This window comes from Rhineura floridana, chromosome 5, assembly GCF_030035675.1.
Source record: "Rhineura floridana isolate rRhiFlo1 chromosome 5, rRhiFlo1.hap2, whole genome shotgun sequence".
Taxonomy (NCBI): domain Eukaryota; kingdom Metazoa; phylum Chordata; class Lepidosauria; order Squamata; family Rhineuridae; genus Rhineura; species Rhineura floridana.
In genome coordinates, this window is record NC_084484.1 from 104,388,492 (window position 1) to 104,403,581 (window position 15,090).

Sequence of the window (15,090 nt, forward strand, 5' to 3'; positions counted from 1 at the left end):
CTGTTGATAGGACACATAACTTCTTAAATATCTTTCCAAAACGGCGTTCAAGCGTTCCGTCTGCCCATCTGTCTGGGGGTGATGGGCGGAGGAGAGTTTTAATTCCGTCTGCAACTGTTTCCACATTGCTCTCCAAAATTTGGCTGTGAACTGAGTTCCTCGGTCTGACACTGTTTGGCAACCCATGCAGTCGGTAGACTTCTTTGATGAATAACTTGGCCGTTTCCTTAGCCTCTAAGGCCCCTGCACAAGGGAGGAAATGCGCCATTTTGGTGAGTAGATCTACCACGACTAAAACGGCTGTCATTCCTTGGGATTTGGGTAGATCAGTTATAAAATCCATGGAGAGATCCTTCCAGGGTTCATGTGGGACAGGTAGCAGTTGTAACAGTCCTGCTGGTTTTCCTGTTTGTGTTTTTGTCCGCAGACAGACAGAACAGGACTTTACATAGCTTTCAATATCCCTACGCATTTTAGGCCACCAGAAGTCCTTGGCCACGTTCTGAATGGTCTTGTAAATCCCAAAGTGTCCCGCTGTGATGGAATCATGGCACTGGCGTAGGATTCTGAGCCTTAATTCTCCTTCTGGCACATATCTGGCTGTTTTGAACCATAATAGTCCATTCCTCCAGTGAAAGGTTACTTCTGAGTCTTGACTTTGTCCCGTCTCCTGCCCATATTTTAGTACGTCTGCATCTTCTTGTTGTGCCTTTTTGAGTTCCTCTTCCCACGAAGACTGGCATGATCCCAACATTAATTTCTCTGGCGGGATCACGTACTGAGGCTGGTCCTCGGATTCACTTTCTTTGTACTGTGGCTGTCTGGATAAGGCATCCGCTCTCTGGTTTTTGGCTTGGGCTTGGTAAGTGATCTTGAAGTTAAACCTGGTGAAGAACTGGGACCATGTTATTTGTCTCTGGTTCAGCTTTCTGGCAGTTTGGAGGCTTTCAAGATTCTTGTGGTCGGAGCGCACTTCGATCTGATGAGGGGGCCCCTCTAGGTATTGTCTCCAGTTTTCAAAAGAGTCCTTGATGGCCAGCAGCTCCTTCTCCCAAACTGTGTAATTCTTCTCTGCAGGCTTTAACTTCAGAGAGAAGTACGCACAGGGGTGCAGCTCCTTTCCTTCTTGGTCTAATTGCAGAAGGACCCCCCCGATAGCAAAATCTGAAGCATCTGCTTCCACGATGAAAGGGCGGGTCGGGTCAGCAAAGTGCAGAATGGGCTCGGAAGCGAACCTTCTCTTCAGCTCCTCAAAGGCCTGGGTGGCATTCTCTGTCCATTGAAACTTCTTCTTCTTTCCCCTTAAACAGTCAGTCAGAGGAGCTGTCAATTTGGAAAACCCTGGAATGAACTTTCTGTAATAATTGGCAAACCCCAAAAACCATTGTACATCCTTTTTGGTGACAGGTTGGCCCCAGTCCAATATACAGCTTACTTTCCCTGGGTCCATCTCCACGCCTTCCGCTGAGATTCGATATCCAAGGAAGTCTAGAGACTTGAGGTCAAATCCACATTTCTCTAATTTAGCATACAGGTGATTTTCTCTCAGTCTCTGCAACACCGTCTTCACATGCTGGTCGTGGTCTTCCTGGTTCTTTGAGAACACCAGGATATCATCTAAGTAACAGATTACATATGTGTCCAACAAGTCTCTAAACACGTCGTTCATGAATTTTTGAAAAATTCCTGGACTTCCAGAAAGTCCGAACGGCATGACCAGGTATTCATACTGTCCGTAAGCGGTCAAGAACCCTGTTTTCCATTCATCTCCCTGCTTCATCCTGATCAGATTGTACGCTCCTCTCAAATCCAACTTCGTGAAGATTTTTGCAGAGCACAGTCGGTCCAACAACTCTGTGAGGGGTGTATGAATCCTCGTCTCAGGTTTTTATCCAGGAATTCCTTCAGGGCCTCCCTCTCAATTTCTGTGAGAGAGTAGATTCTCCCTGATGGAATGCTGGCTCCTGGCACTAGATCAATCGCACAGTCGTAAGGGCGGTGGGGGGGTAAAGTCTCTGCCTCCTTTTCATCAAACACATCTTTGAATTCTTCATACTTTGGTGGCAGGGTCACTTGCTCGATCTCTTGCACTGCCCCCGCTAAGGTGTTCTTGATTCCTTCAGGTTGACAGTTCTCCTGGCAATACTGTGAGGTGAACCACACCACCGCCTCCTTCCAACTTATTGTGGGTTCATGCTTTGCTAGCCAGGGCATCACCTCAAAGTTCGAGAGATCTGACACGTATAGCGAAATGAACTCTTTGTGCCCAGGGATTTGAAGTTTCACTTCCTCCGTGGCTTGTGTCACCCCTCCTGACTTCAGGGGTCTCCCATCGATAGTCTCCACAGCTAGGGGAGCGTCCAGTTTCCACCGGGAAATTCCATGACGCTTGACTAGCTTTGCATCAATAAAATTTGTGGAGGCTCCACTGTCAATTAAGGCAGTGGAATTAAACACCACTCCTCTGGAAGTTGTAATCCGAATAGGCAAGACCAACACCCCTTTTGAGGGAGGTTGGATCGTTGGGGGGCCTTTGTACAATGCTGCCCCCAGTCCACCGGCCTGCACGTGGACTGGGTGTTCTAGTTTCCCGACGGCTCGGCTTTCCCCCCTTTCAGTCCACAGTCTCTGGCCACATGGCCCGGCTTTGAACAATAAAAGCATAAACGTTCCCGGCGTCATCTTTCCTTTTCTTCTTCCGACAGTCTTGGTCTAGCCCCTCCCTGTCCCTCAGTTGCATTACCTGCCATTCCTGCAGTGGGAAGGGTCTTGCTGTGGGATGCCAAGGCTTAGTATCTCGGGACCTCCTGCTTCCTTTCCAGGCGCCTTCCTTCCATCCGGTGATCTATCTGTAGGCATAGCCGGATGAGCCCTGGTAGGTCAGCGGGGGGGGAGGTCCTGGCCAGCTCATCCAGGATTTCAGCATTTAATGCACTCCGGTACATAAACATCAGGGTGGCATCATTGTAACCCGTTTCCTGGGACAGAATTTTAAAAGTGTTAGTGTACTCGGAAACCGTCCCTTTAGCTTGCTTCAGAGCGCCTAGCTGCCGCACTACTGTTTCAGCCCTTTGCAGGTCTTGAAACATCTCGGTCATCTCCTGTATAAATCCTCTGTACCTTCTTATGACAGTATCCTTTCTCACGAGATACGGAGTCACCCATTTTGCAGCTTCTCCCTCCAGGAGGCTAATCACGAAAGCTACTTTAGCCCCATCATCTGGAAATTCCGTGTGCCTGACATCCAGATATAACTCACATTGAGCCACGAAGGTTGCCAACTGATCACTTTGTCCCACGTATTTTGGGGGCAGTCCAATGGGAACCTTTACTGCAGCAGCTGGAGGGGCTGTTCGCATCTGGTCTATCATGGCCTTCAAGGTTTGATTATCCGTCTTCAGTGCCTTCACTGCTGCTAGCAGGGCTTGAACATCCATCTGCAAATCAGCTACCTTAGTCCTCAAGAGTTTCACTTCTTCCGTCTCAGAAGTGGGGTTTGTCCCCCCCGCTGCTCCCTTTGACATCTTGTCCCAGTCAAGTGAAGAGAGCGTTGAGGGTGATTTAGGTGGCTCTGTCAAGCTGTCAGGCCCAGGATGAGACTCAGGAACCAGACCAGAGGTTGTAAGTAATTCGTATTTTATTAGGGTAATGTCCAAGCAAAGACTGCATCTTCTCATGAAGCAATACAGGGATACAGGTCCTGCGGCATTGGGAGAAAGTTGACAGAGCAAGGGGCTGCTTCCCGCCTGTTCTTTAAGAAGGGGCCAAACGGGCGTGCAACCTTTCGCTCCTCCTTAATTGCTCCTCAGGTACTGCCCGCCTTCCCCCCTTCTCTCCTGTCTTTTCAGCTGTCTACGTGTGCGTGGTGAGGGGGGAAGCATCAGCCCCTCCTCGTCTGAAGTTTCCAATTCCAGTATGGGGGATAGGGGAGGTGCTGATGGTAAACTGCCTCGCCGCTTTTCTGCTGTGGGCAGCCCTCCCTCTTCCCCCTCTTGCTCTGAGCTTCGAAGAAGGGGAGGCGTGAGAATATCCAGGGAGGATTCTGAAACTTCAAAGCTCTCAGGCTCCCCGTTGCTAGGCGACCCTATCGCTGGCATTTCCTCTGTTTCATCTTCACTCCAAAGGGGGGAAGTTCCTCCCCCTCCCCTCTGCCATCCATATGAATCCTCTTCTCCCAACTCCCCGGGACCCCAGCTCTGCCTCCCGACAATTAGCGAACTGAAAAGAACAATTTTAAAACTTTTTTAAAAACAGGGGAAGGGTTGCAGCTCAGTGGTAGGACATATGCTTTGCATGCAAAGGTCCAAAATTCAATTTCTGGAAAAGACTATTGCCTGGAATCCTGGAAAGCCAATGCTAGTCCATGTCATCAGCACTGAGCTAAATGGCACCAAATGGCCTGAGTCAGTATAAGGCAGATTCCTTTGTTCCTAAAAAGGGAAAGAGACCCGAGGGCCGGTGTGACTCTAAATTTTATTTATGTATTTTAATTACAACATTTATACAACTCTTTATTGTAAAACAACTCAAAGCAGTTTACAGAAAGAATTAAAACAATAAATTATTGGCAAAAAGAGATAAAGACAGGTATTTAAAAATATTCAAGATAATAAAACCAACAATGAGTTAAAAATAGATAAAACCAGAATAGCTTCTACATGCCTGGCTAGGCTTTCCTAAACAAAAATGTTTTTAGCAAGGTGCCAAAAAAGAGTACAATGAAGGCATCTACTAATGTCAATAGGCAGGGAGTTCCAAAGCATAGATACTGCCACACTAAAGGACTGATTTCTTACAAGAGCCATAGAATTCTTACAAGCTCCATAGAACTCAATAGGACTTACTTCTAGATTATTATTATTAGAATTTAGAATGTATTACCCGCCCTTCACTCAGTAGATATGGTTTGGATTGTGTTTTTGGTAAAGCTTGACTAAGGACCCTCTGCAAAGATATCCACATCCAAGTAGTGTTGGCAGCTATATACTTACTCAAGTTATGAGATTTTCAGATAAGCAGGACAAAACAACAGTTTTCTGGCCTTGCAATGGGGTTTAGCTATTGCTAGAGGTCAAGAAAATCCCTTGATGTCACTTATTAGCTACAAACTTGAAAGGGTGGGGTTAGAGCAGCCAGCTATGGGTTCATTTAACAGAAGTTGCAGGGAGTGGTTGACGTTTTGATGTCTATCTCATGTACCAGACCACCTAGAAACTTAATTTTTTTAAAATGAAAGTCGACAGTCCAGAGATTAAGCTGACTCACCTAGAGACCTGGATAGGACCCCAAAAATACTGAATCTCCAGAAGAAAACTAGAAACTTGGCAACCCTCCTCTTCACTGGGCTGTTATTTATTAATATACTGTAACCATAACATAAAAATGTAGAATACAGAATGAATCAGCAAATACATCCATAAAATCTTCAAATACCTTATAGCTGCAGCAAGTTAAAAATCCTATAAATTGCACTTTAATCACAAAGATAGTTTTTTTGTTTATCAAGTTTGGTGAAATGTTTTGTGTGTGTGTTTGGCAGAGAGTTGTGGAACTGCACATAGTTAGAATATTAGTTCCTTCTTTTTGTATATTTGTATCTTGCTTTTCTTCCCAGGAGCTCAAGGCTCTGTGCATTGGCTTCCTCTCCCCCTTTTTATTTTCACAACAGCCCTGTGAGGTAGGGTGAGCTGAGAGTTGGTAATTCAGAAACTGCACATACTTAACAGCAAGCAAAAAACCCTCCTCTTTATTAGGGTTGACAAACTTTTTTGTTTCAAATGTTGCAGTTAAAGCAAGGAGGCTGCTTTTCTGTCATTATATATGTGTATCTTGCTTTTCCTCCCACAAGCTCAAGATTGTGTACGTTATCTTCCTCTCCTAGCTTTTTATCTTTGCACCAACCTTGTGAAGTACACTAGGGTAAATTAATATACGTACATAAGCAGCAGTTCTGAGAAAAGATTGCAGGGGTGGGGGATGCAGAGGGCCCAATCCACATACAATCCTGTTGGCATCTCTGGCTCATTGTGGGCAATACAGAGTACATTTATAGACCTTGCATGTTCCTTTCTCTTCACTTTTGGTAGCACGTGTTACTCTGCCACCATCATTACCATTGGTTAGCCATGAGCTGAACTAAGTAATCAACTGTGCATCTGAGGAAGATAATTTCAGCAAAACCATGCACATCTGAATAACATACATGAATTATTTATATCACAGAATGTGAGCATTCTGGACAGAGGATTGGATTTTTATTTTTAGCATCCATCCACGTGCATGTGCATTGAATGGAACAATGTGCACATCAAGAAACAAATCCTCTTCCCATCTTGAAAAGTCACAGTCACGAGGGCAATCTGACAAAAGACAAAGAAATAAAGGCATGAAAACTGTGCTTCCTCCAGTCTAAAGCAGGATTCCCACTCCTGAAAGAAAGAAAATGTTCATGTCACAATGATTTAATCTTCAGACTGAACAATATTTTTATTAAATCAACACACATATTGCTTAACTTTTCCAGTTTCAGTTTAGTACGAAAAGTAAAGAATTGTGTAAATACACAGGTAAGGATGTGGTAACTATGTGGGAACATTAGCAGAAGAGACTGAATGCATAAGTGAACATTTGTAAATGTTTTGTAATCCCTTGAATCTGATTGTGGCAGCATTTTTTAATTCATGCCACTTTTATCCACTCTTATGCTTTTATTTTAGAGAAATATTCAGATATTTGCCTAGTTCCCTATTAGAGTAATCTAACCTAGTGACTATCAGCATATCTTGTGACAGTGATTGTGTGCAGTAGTATTTTCTTTGTCTGTCCTGAATCTACTATCAACCCAAATGCTACTATAATAAAGGGAGAAAAATATTTCTATTATATTTATTTTGTATGTGTCATAATTTTATAAACTACTAGCATATTGTTATTTTTTTTTAAAGCTTCTAAAGCTTTTGTTTTTCTCATGTAAGGAAGGTGCTCCAGCCACTTGCTCATTACTATTTCTGGCACTTTTTCCGGCCCTACAGTATCTGTGTGCAGTATTCCAAATGTGGCTCCACAATAGATATTTATAAAGGCTATATTATGATACTACCTGTTTTATTTTAAAATAGATCTTTTCCTAATAATCTATAGCAAAGAATGAACACAACATTGATGTTTTTATTGAACTATCTACCAGGTCTCTTTCCCAGAGAGCCACAGCCAGTTTACATCCAAAGAGTGCATATGTGAAGATGGGACTTTTTTGCCCCATACTTTGTATTTGTTTACATTGAGTCTCATTTGCTAAGTTGTTTCTCATTCTCCCAGTCTGGAGAGATCCTTCCTGCACTCTTTGCAGTCAGCACTCTGCATCAATTTTCATCTTCTTGAATAACATCTGCAGATTTGGTTGCCTCACTCCTGACTTGAGATTATTTATGAATAAATTACATAGCACTATTCCAACTGCAGATCCTTGAGGTCTATCGATCTTTAAGGGACCCTGCTCATTAGTTCCTTCTACTGTGAAAAGTGCCCACATATTTGTTGCTTCTGCTTCCTATTTGTGAGCCAGTCATCAGGGGAGAAGGCAAAACCTGCTTGATTCACTTTGATATATTTAATCAACTGTCCCTTTGTGTACCAAGACTCCCACAGATCATAAATAAGTCCAGTTAGCCAAGATTTTGACTTTCCTTCATTGCTCAAAATCAGAACTGCCTTAGTCCTGCAGAGTGCACAATATTTAATGACATAGATTAAAGAGATCATTTGTTGTTGTTGTTGTGTGCCTCCAAGTCGACTATGACTTATGGCGACCCTATGACTCAGTGACCTCCAAGAGGATCTGTCATGAACCACCCTGTTCAGATCTTGTAAGTTCAGATCTGTGGCTTCCTTTATGGAATCAATCCGTCTCTTGTTTGGCCTTCCTCTTTTCTTGGAGTTTGGCAAAGGAAAAAAAAGGAAAACAAAGTTAAACATGGTAAACAGGGAATTGTCACATCATGTACCTTTTCCATGTTATGCACTGCTAAAACAAAGGCAAACTCAGATCCCTTGCATATTACTCACACAAAGAAAGCATCACTCAATAACAGAGGGGTGAGGTCATGGTCGTGGCCCTTCCCACCTCCAGTTGGGCATTGACCACATTAGCATGGCCATCCTTGGTCTTTAAAGGCCCTGTAATAGGATAGCTTGATTTCCCCACTGATAATTCCTGTTGAGGTTTAATCTCATGTATGTGCGCACTGCTTTTTTTTTTTTTGTAAAAAATGAGGTATGATTATTCATACTCCATGAGTATGAATAAGTGCCAGCACAAAATATTTGCCATTGGCAGCCAAAAGAAGAGGTGCCATTAAACAAAAAAAGCACTGTGTACATGTACGTGAATTTTGGAGTGAGTGGTAAAACTGTATAATGGGGTGGGGAACCACAGATCAGGTGGCCAAATACAGTCCACCAGACCCTTCTGTCTTGCCCTTTAAAATTTTGTAGGCCGCACCCCTCATCAGCCACACCCTCTGTCCACAGACCACACCCCTCACAGCCTTGCGTGTTTTTCTCTCTGGGTGGAGTTGTGTCCTTGAACTCTGATCATGCCTCTTGTTTGCCTAGATTGACAATAGAGAGAGGTGTGTAAATCTGTGAGGAAACTAGGACTGTGCCCTGGATTTGGTTGAGTCCAGAGTCAGGTTAAGAGAGGCCCCAAACTGCTACAGGCCAGGCTGGATGGCCCAGAGCAGTCCAGGGCTGTCAGGGAATGGGACATCAGGCAGGAAGGAAAGGTCGGCATGAGCAGGAAGAAGAGAAACTGGGAAAAGGAGGGACCTACCCAGCGGCTGCATCTTTGCAGGAACAGGTGGGGTAGGAGTGGTAGGTGACTTTTCTGCCTGACCTCTCTTTCTTCTCTCCCCGTCTCCCCTTCTTCCTGCTGCCTTAAGCAGCACCACACAGGATTGAATCCTCCTGCTTATCTGGTAAGCAGGGCAATTCCATCCAATGTGGTGCCACTCACCAAGAAAGATTCCATCTTGCATGGTTTCTGTTGCACCTGCTCTCAGTCGGAGGGGGGGGAGGAGACATTAGGGTCTCTTCCTTCCCCCACCCCTTCCAACTATATATACTTAAAATAGGATTTAAAACACCTTAGCCTCACCCCAAATTGCTTCAGGGATGGATCATGGGTAGGGCAGGTTGTCCCCAGGTCAGAACAAAGTGGATCAGCCTGATCAGGAGCCCACTAATCAAGGCCATGGGTAGGTGGGTTGGAGGGCTAGGCACAGTCCTGGTAGAAACAAGGCTACTGCACAAAGGTAACATTTATATCCATTGCTCCACCCATGGTTGCCTATACCTCCTCCACCACCACCACTGCCCTGTGTCTCCAAGAAGGCTGCCCAGAAGGGGATGTGGCCCTTGGGCTGAAAAAGGTACCCCACCCCTGCTGTATGAGCTGTTCTGATTAGCTACAAGATAGTTATATTTCTATGTGTTGATGTTCCTAATACAAAGAAATGGGTTTAAGAACCTACCTGTCTCTGCTGAGTACTGACCTGTGAACAAAACCTATCTGGGCAATGAAGTCAGAGGGAGTACTCCACCCCTGGGACCTATAGGCATAAAGAACATTGAAGTTTCTATAACAATTACTGGGGCACACTGTAAAGGCAAAGTACAGATTTAATTTTCCATATGTTTGTTCCTTAGTTGTTTTTATTTAAGGTCCTGCCAAGTTAGCTAACAGCATTATTGATATTATATCTTATGGGGGAAAGGAGCTACCTCCAGCCCTAACTGAGAGTGAATAAATCCTATTCTAACGTGTGATGGTGTTATTCTGGAAAGTGTCTCTGCAATCCAAACTCAGCACTGCAGAATCTCATAATTGGCATGTTAGCGATTTTTGGCTCTAACCTGCCCAATTAACAAGAGAAGATATATATTTACTTCCTAACGTTGGCCCTGCTAATTTCACTCGCAACTAAAAAGTGGAGCACTAGAGGTTTAAGATAGGTCACTGTAACCACTTGAGCACAGAGAAAATATATCATCCAGGACTAAGTTAAGTTCCAATTGAAGTGAATGTCCCTGTGTAAACTCCAGATCCAGGCCTTGCAATTTCAGAATTACATTTGGAAACATGACATGGTGAAAGCTCCAGAAAACTGAAAGGGCCTTGCACCACTAACAACCACAATCCTACACGTCTTGTCAGAAGTAAATTCCACTGAGTTAAATGGGACATAGTCCTGGGTAAGTGTGTTGCACTCTAAAACATGTTCATCAAACAAGTGGACAAAGTCACATTGCCTTAGTCATTAGCTTGAGAATATCTTCCATTCAGCTAGAATCCAATTCATCCTCTCAATTGTGTACTGGTTTTGGGACAATGTCAGAAGAGTGATAACTTCAGATTCGCCGCAAACAGGTTGGGGAAAGAAGCACAGAAGGAAAACACAGAACACACTAAACAGTAATGGTTTAGTATTACATGTTGCTTTGAGTTGGTTAAAAATGCAAGGACATTTTTAAAAAAGGAAAAGATGAGAAAATACTGATGTGGTCTACATTTCCAGGGAAATGAAGCTTTCAGTAAAGTACTAGAAGATATTTCCTTAATTCTTTTTTCCTGTTCCATATCATTTCAGTTTGGGATTAATGTTTTGTGTCCAGAGGAAGGGCTGGTGGATGTTTCACTCAAAGATTTTTTTTAAAAAAATGGGTTAGATTTATACTTGCCCCTCTGAAATGGAACGGTTCTTTCCATTCATGGAGGGAAGCAGAAATCAGTGGAGGATCTCCGATGAGCAATGGGGGAAACAATTTTTCACCATTTCCAGTTTTCCCTTTTAATCCCCAGCACCACCTTTCATATGTTGTTCCGGAGGATCCCCAGCAAGTTTGTTGAAGAAATTTGCAAAGGGAAAGAAGATTAAGCAGAAACTGCACCCCTTTTCCTCCAGCACCAATGGAACTCTGCTGAACACAACTCTCAATTCAACCTAATATGTCTTACAACGCCAGAAAGATAGATTTGATGTCATTCTTGACAAAGTGAGTGAATAAGAGACTTTATTCTATTGCTGATGCTGGCCTAGCAACAAACATCCAGCTCTGGTTTCTCTTCAGATCATGTTTCAGGTCATGCTGAGATGAAGATGTACTGGCCAGTACGTGAGTCTATTCTTTGGGCATTACCTATATAAATGAAGGCATTTCTACAGTACTCATCACTTTAGAGCCTGTGGGCTCATAAAATAAATGCTGATGACACTGTCCAGTCATTAGCTAAGGTTAAGGAGGTGTTGTTGTTGTTGCTTTGTTGGACTCATCATCCATGATATACAACGTTTATAATCACAACTGGCAGATAACAGCTGGGCTGTAATATGAATCACACATGAATTCTGTGACACATGGTTGTGCAAAAAATGTCAGTAGGCCAAATCACTTTTACTGTTGGAAGCAGAAATCCATAGAAACAGACAATTTATTGCTACTCCTGACACTTATCATTATACATTTGTTCAATGAGATAACTAGAAACTTCAAGGAATGCTTCTGTTCATGGATTTAAATTTTTCCAGCAATTAATTTCCATTATTTAAAAAAGAAAAACAACGATATGCACAAAAAAAGCAAGTATCACTTGGGATCCAGCTGGCTTGATCTGATTTCTTTCCATTCTGCAACTGAGCCATAAATAAATCAAGCCACAGATAATAACGCTTCAACAAAAAAAGATGATTACTTAACTGCCGGTAGCAGGATAACTCCCCAGAGGTCTTTATAAATAATATAACTATTTCTCTTTCCTTTTTCTTCTGCAACAGTGCACTTTATTTTGGACATCTTTCTTCAAATAACATTCACATACGGCATTCTTTGTACATCTCTGGCTATACAATTCTCCTTTAGGAGGATGAATGTTATGACTTCCGGGAAGGGTGACTTCGCTTGTGCCTGCTTTTGAGACGGGCTCCCGCCGCAGAAGAAGCTTATTCAGATATAAATCAGTCAGAACATTTTTTTTTTTTGACTGATGAAATTTCTCCCGGGCAGGGAGAAACGTAGAGATCAACCTCAAAAGCCTGTTTTTGTTGGGAGGACTGGATTTCATTAATTTATGAGAAAAGGTCCAGCCAGCAATGCCGGACGGACTTCCGAACAAGCTCTATCTGATTAATGCGATACGTTTATCTTTTCTTCAAAGAGAAAACGGACTAACAGGCAAGCACCCTTCTTTCTATTATTTTTTTTACTTGGTTTAAATTGTTGCAGCAAAAAGAGATTTGTCAAATGAATCAGCTTTAAAGAACTTCTGGGTGAGCTATAACTCTTCTCTGTTATTCATGAAATTAACAGCTTATCTCTGTTTCTATTGCGAAAAGCTGTCCTGGAAGTGCATTCTAAAGATATAAACAGAAGAGGGATTTCTATTCCGAGGAACATTATATTGTCTGGGACTATTCTCTTTTTGGTCTATTTTATTTTGACGAATCTGCTTCTTCACGACGCCACTAACTGTTTTGATGCTGGGAACTAAATTTGTTTTGTGTTCTTGAACATAGAGAGATAAGGCAGGCTGCTCTGTTTATACTGTGATGTCATCAAGCCTGGAATATTAACCCAATTGTTGCTGAAATAAGAAGTGGCTCTTCTTTATTTTTGTTTTGTTTTGTTTTGTTTTCGTGGTTTTAAAAATGGCAATCAAGAAAGTGGCTGAGAATCTGGAAGTAATTATGTTTCAGAAAATAATGGATGAGATTGAGATAATGAAACAAACCCTGCGACAGGGTAGTAAGGAGCTGAAAATTGAACTGAGCAAAATGACGCAGGAGCTTAAAGAAATAGGGGATCCTGTGAGAGAGGAGAATGAGATCAGAGATGAGAAAAGAAAAAATAAAGGGAAGATACAAGCCCTGGAGATTGGAACAAATGTGGAATTGGAAAAAGATCTGGAGTTTATGGATATTAGAAATAAAATCTACTGTTTGGAATTTAACGTTATCTCTGAAGAAATTAATGAAGATATTAGAGATAAAGTTATCAATGGCTTGGATAATCTTGTGGACTGGAATGACGTGATGGAGCTTGATATAGAGAAAATCTATGGAATTAACTGCAGCCATGTGACAATGGAAAAACTCTCAAGAGATGAGCCAGTGCATTTTGTAAAAAAGAAGAACAGAGATATGACTTTACAACAATATTTCAGCAACTTATTCAGAATTGATGGCAAGAAAATATTTGGGATAGAGGAAATTCCCATCAGACTCTTATTATATGACTATGGCTATGACAGCAAGATTATTATGGAATACTGATAATGGAAGATTGGACACTGAAATTACTGGACTTAACAGGACTATTGAAGATGGAAGATGGAATTAATATGGATAATGGAATAATGGCTATTGAAATTATTGGACCTAACAGATTTTGATGAGATGGATTAATCGATATGTTTATTTGGACTATGGTTATGACAATAAGATTATTATTATTATTAACGAGATGGATTAATCGACATGTTTATTTGGAGAAAAATTGATAGATATATTTCTTAAAGAATTGAAACCTCTCTTTGACTTTTTGTGGAAAGAATAAAGTAATGTTTATGAGATTTGATGATTAATTAAGATAACTACTGGAGGAAAGTGATTTTATAATATAATTTAAGAGACAGGATTGTTATATATTGTAGACCTACAACTGATTTGATCTGCGACAAATGGGAAGCCAACATTTTATTTTTTTGTTTAATCATTTTTGTTTTGTTTTGTTTTTTGTCTTTGAATGCTTTATGATTTTGTTTTGTATGTTTTATGAAAATTTGAATAAAAATTATTGTAAAAAAAAAAAAGGAGGATGAATGTTATATTCTTTGGTCTGCCTCACCTAGAGGACATTGTGATAATTATTGTGTGGGATCAGAAAGTATTGGTTACTTGGTACAGAACAATGGTATCTCAAGTCATTCTTTTATGATAGAACGCATCCTACCAAGAATATCAGAAACAGATGGGAAAAGATGCCATTTCTGACTCTCATACAAAGGAAAAGCAAGAAATCTATGAAATCCTAAGAAAAAACATGAGTCAAAACAGCATATTAAATTCAAGTCCTAGCATAAAACATATCAAACATTTTGGGGTGGGGAGGTGGATTAAAAAAGTATGATCATAAAATATCTAGGCTACTCTAGTTGACACAATCTTGCACCCAAATATATACCCAATCAATAAAGGAAAAATAACAGTAGAATAACATTGCTTGGACTACATTGGAGGTTGCGTTGGAGTGGTGGTGGTGATGGTTGGAGGGAAGGGGGGAGAAAGGAGGCTGGGTCAACACCTGATCATAGAAAATCATAGGAAGTATGCCTCATCTAGAATGCAACTCCTACAAGAAAGCAAGGAGGGAAACACCCAAAACCACTCAAACCAAAAAGAGGGGGACACTCAAGGTGCCATACCAGCAAAAGGGAGGAGGTTAAGGATGGGAAAAATTATTAACTGAAGCCCAATGTGTTTCGGGTGATAACATGACCCTTTGTCAAGGGCAATCTGCAAATATATATATATAAACAACATCAAAATCACTTAAGGAGTGAATTCTAAAATATATTTAAAAACCTTGATAAAAATATCAGCTCAAAGGAAATATGAATAATTATAACATAACATCCTGGATAATGCTGTTAAAATTGTTCAAATTAGTAAAGAAGGGACAACCAGAATGAAGCATGATTTAAACATAAACAGGGAAAACCTTCCAAAAGCTAAAACTGGTCACACATAAGGTTAAGAAACAAAATTTAAAGACGACTATTAACTCAGGTAGGATAAGCAATGAACACATGAAACAGAAAATAAAGAAAAATGATTAAAGTAGATGACTCAAAGGTATTCCTTTCCTTCTGCCACCATCACCACCCAACAGAGACAGAACTGGACATAAATCCTCAATTCATGCCATCTATTTTAAAGGGGGGAAAAACCTTATTCTCAAGTGAGTTTGTTGAAAGTGCAGACTTCCCATAAGATGGAGTACAATCATATTCTAAATATGGGAATTACTACTTCTGTC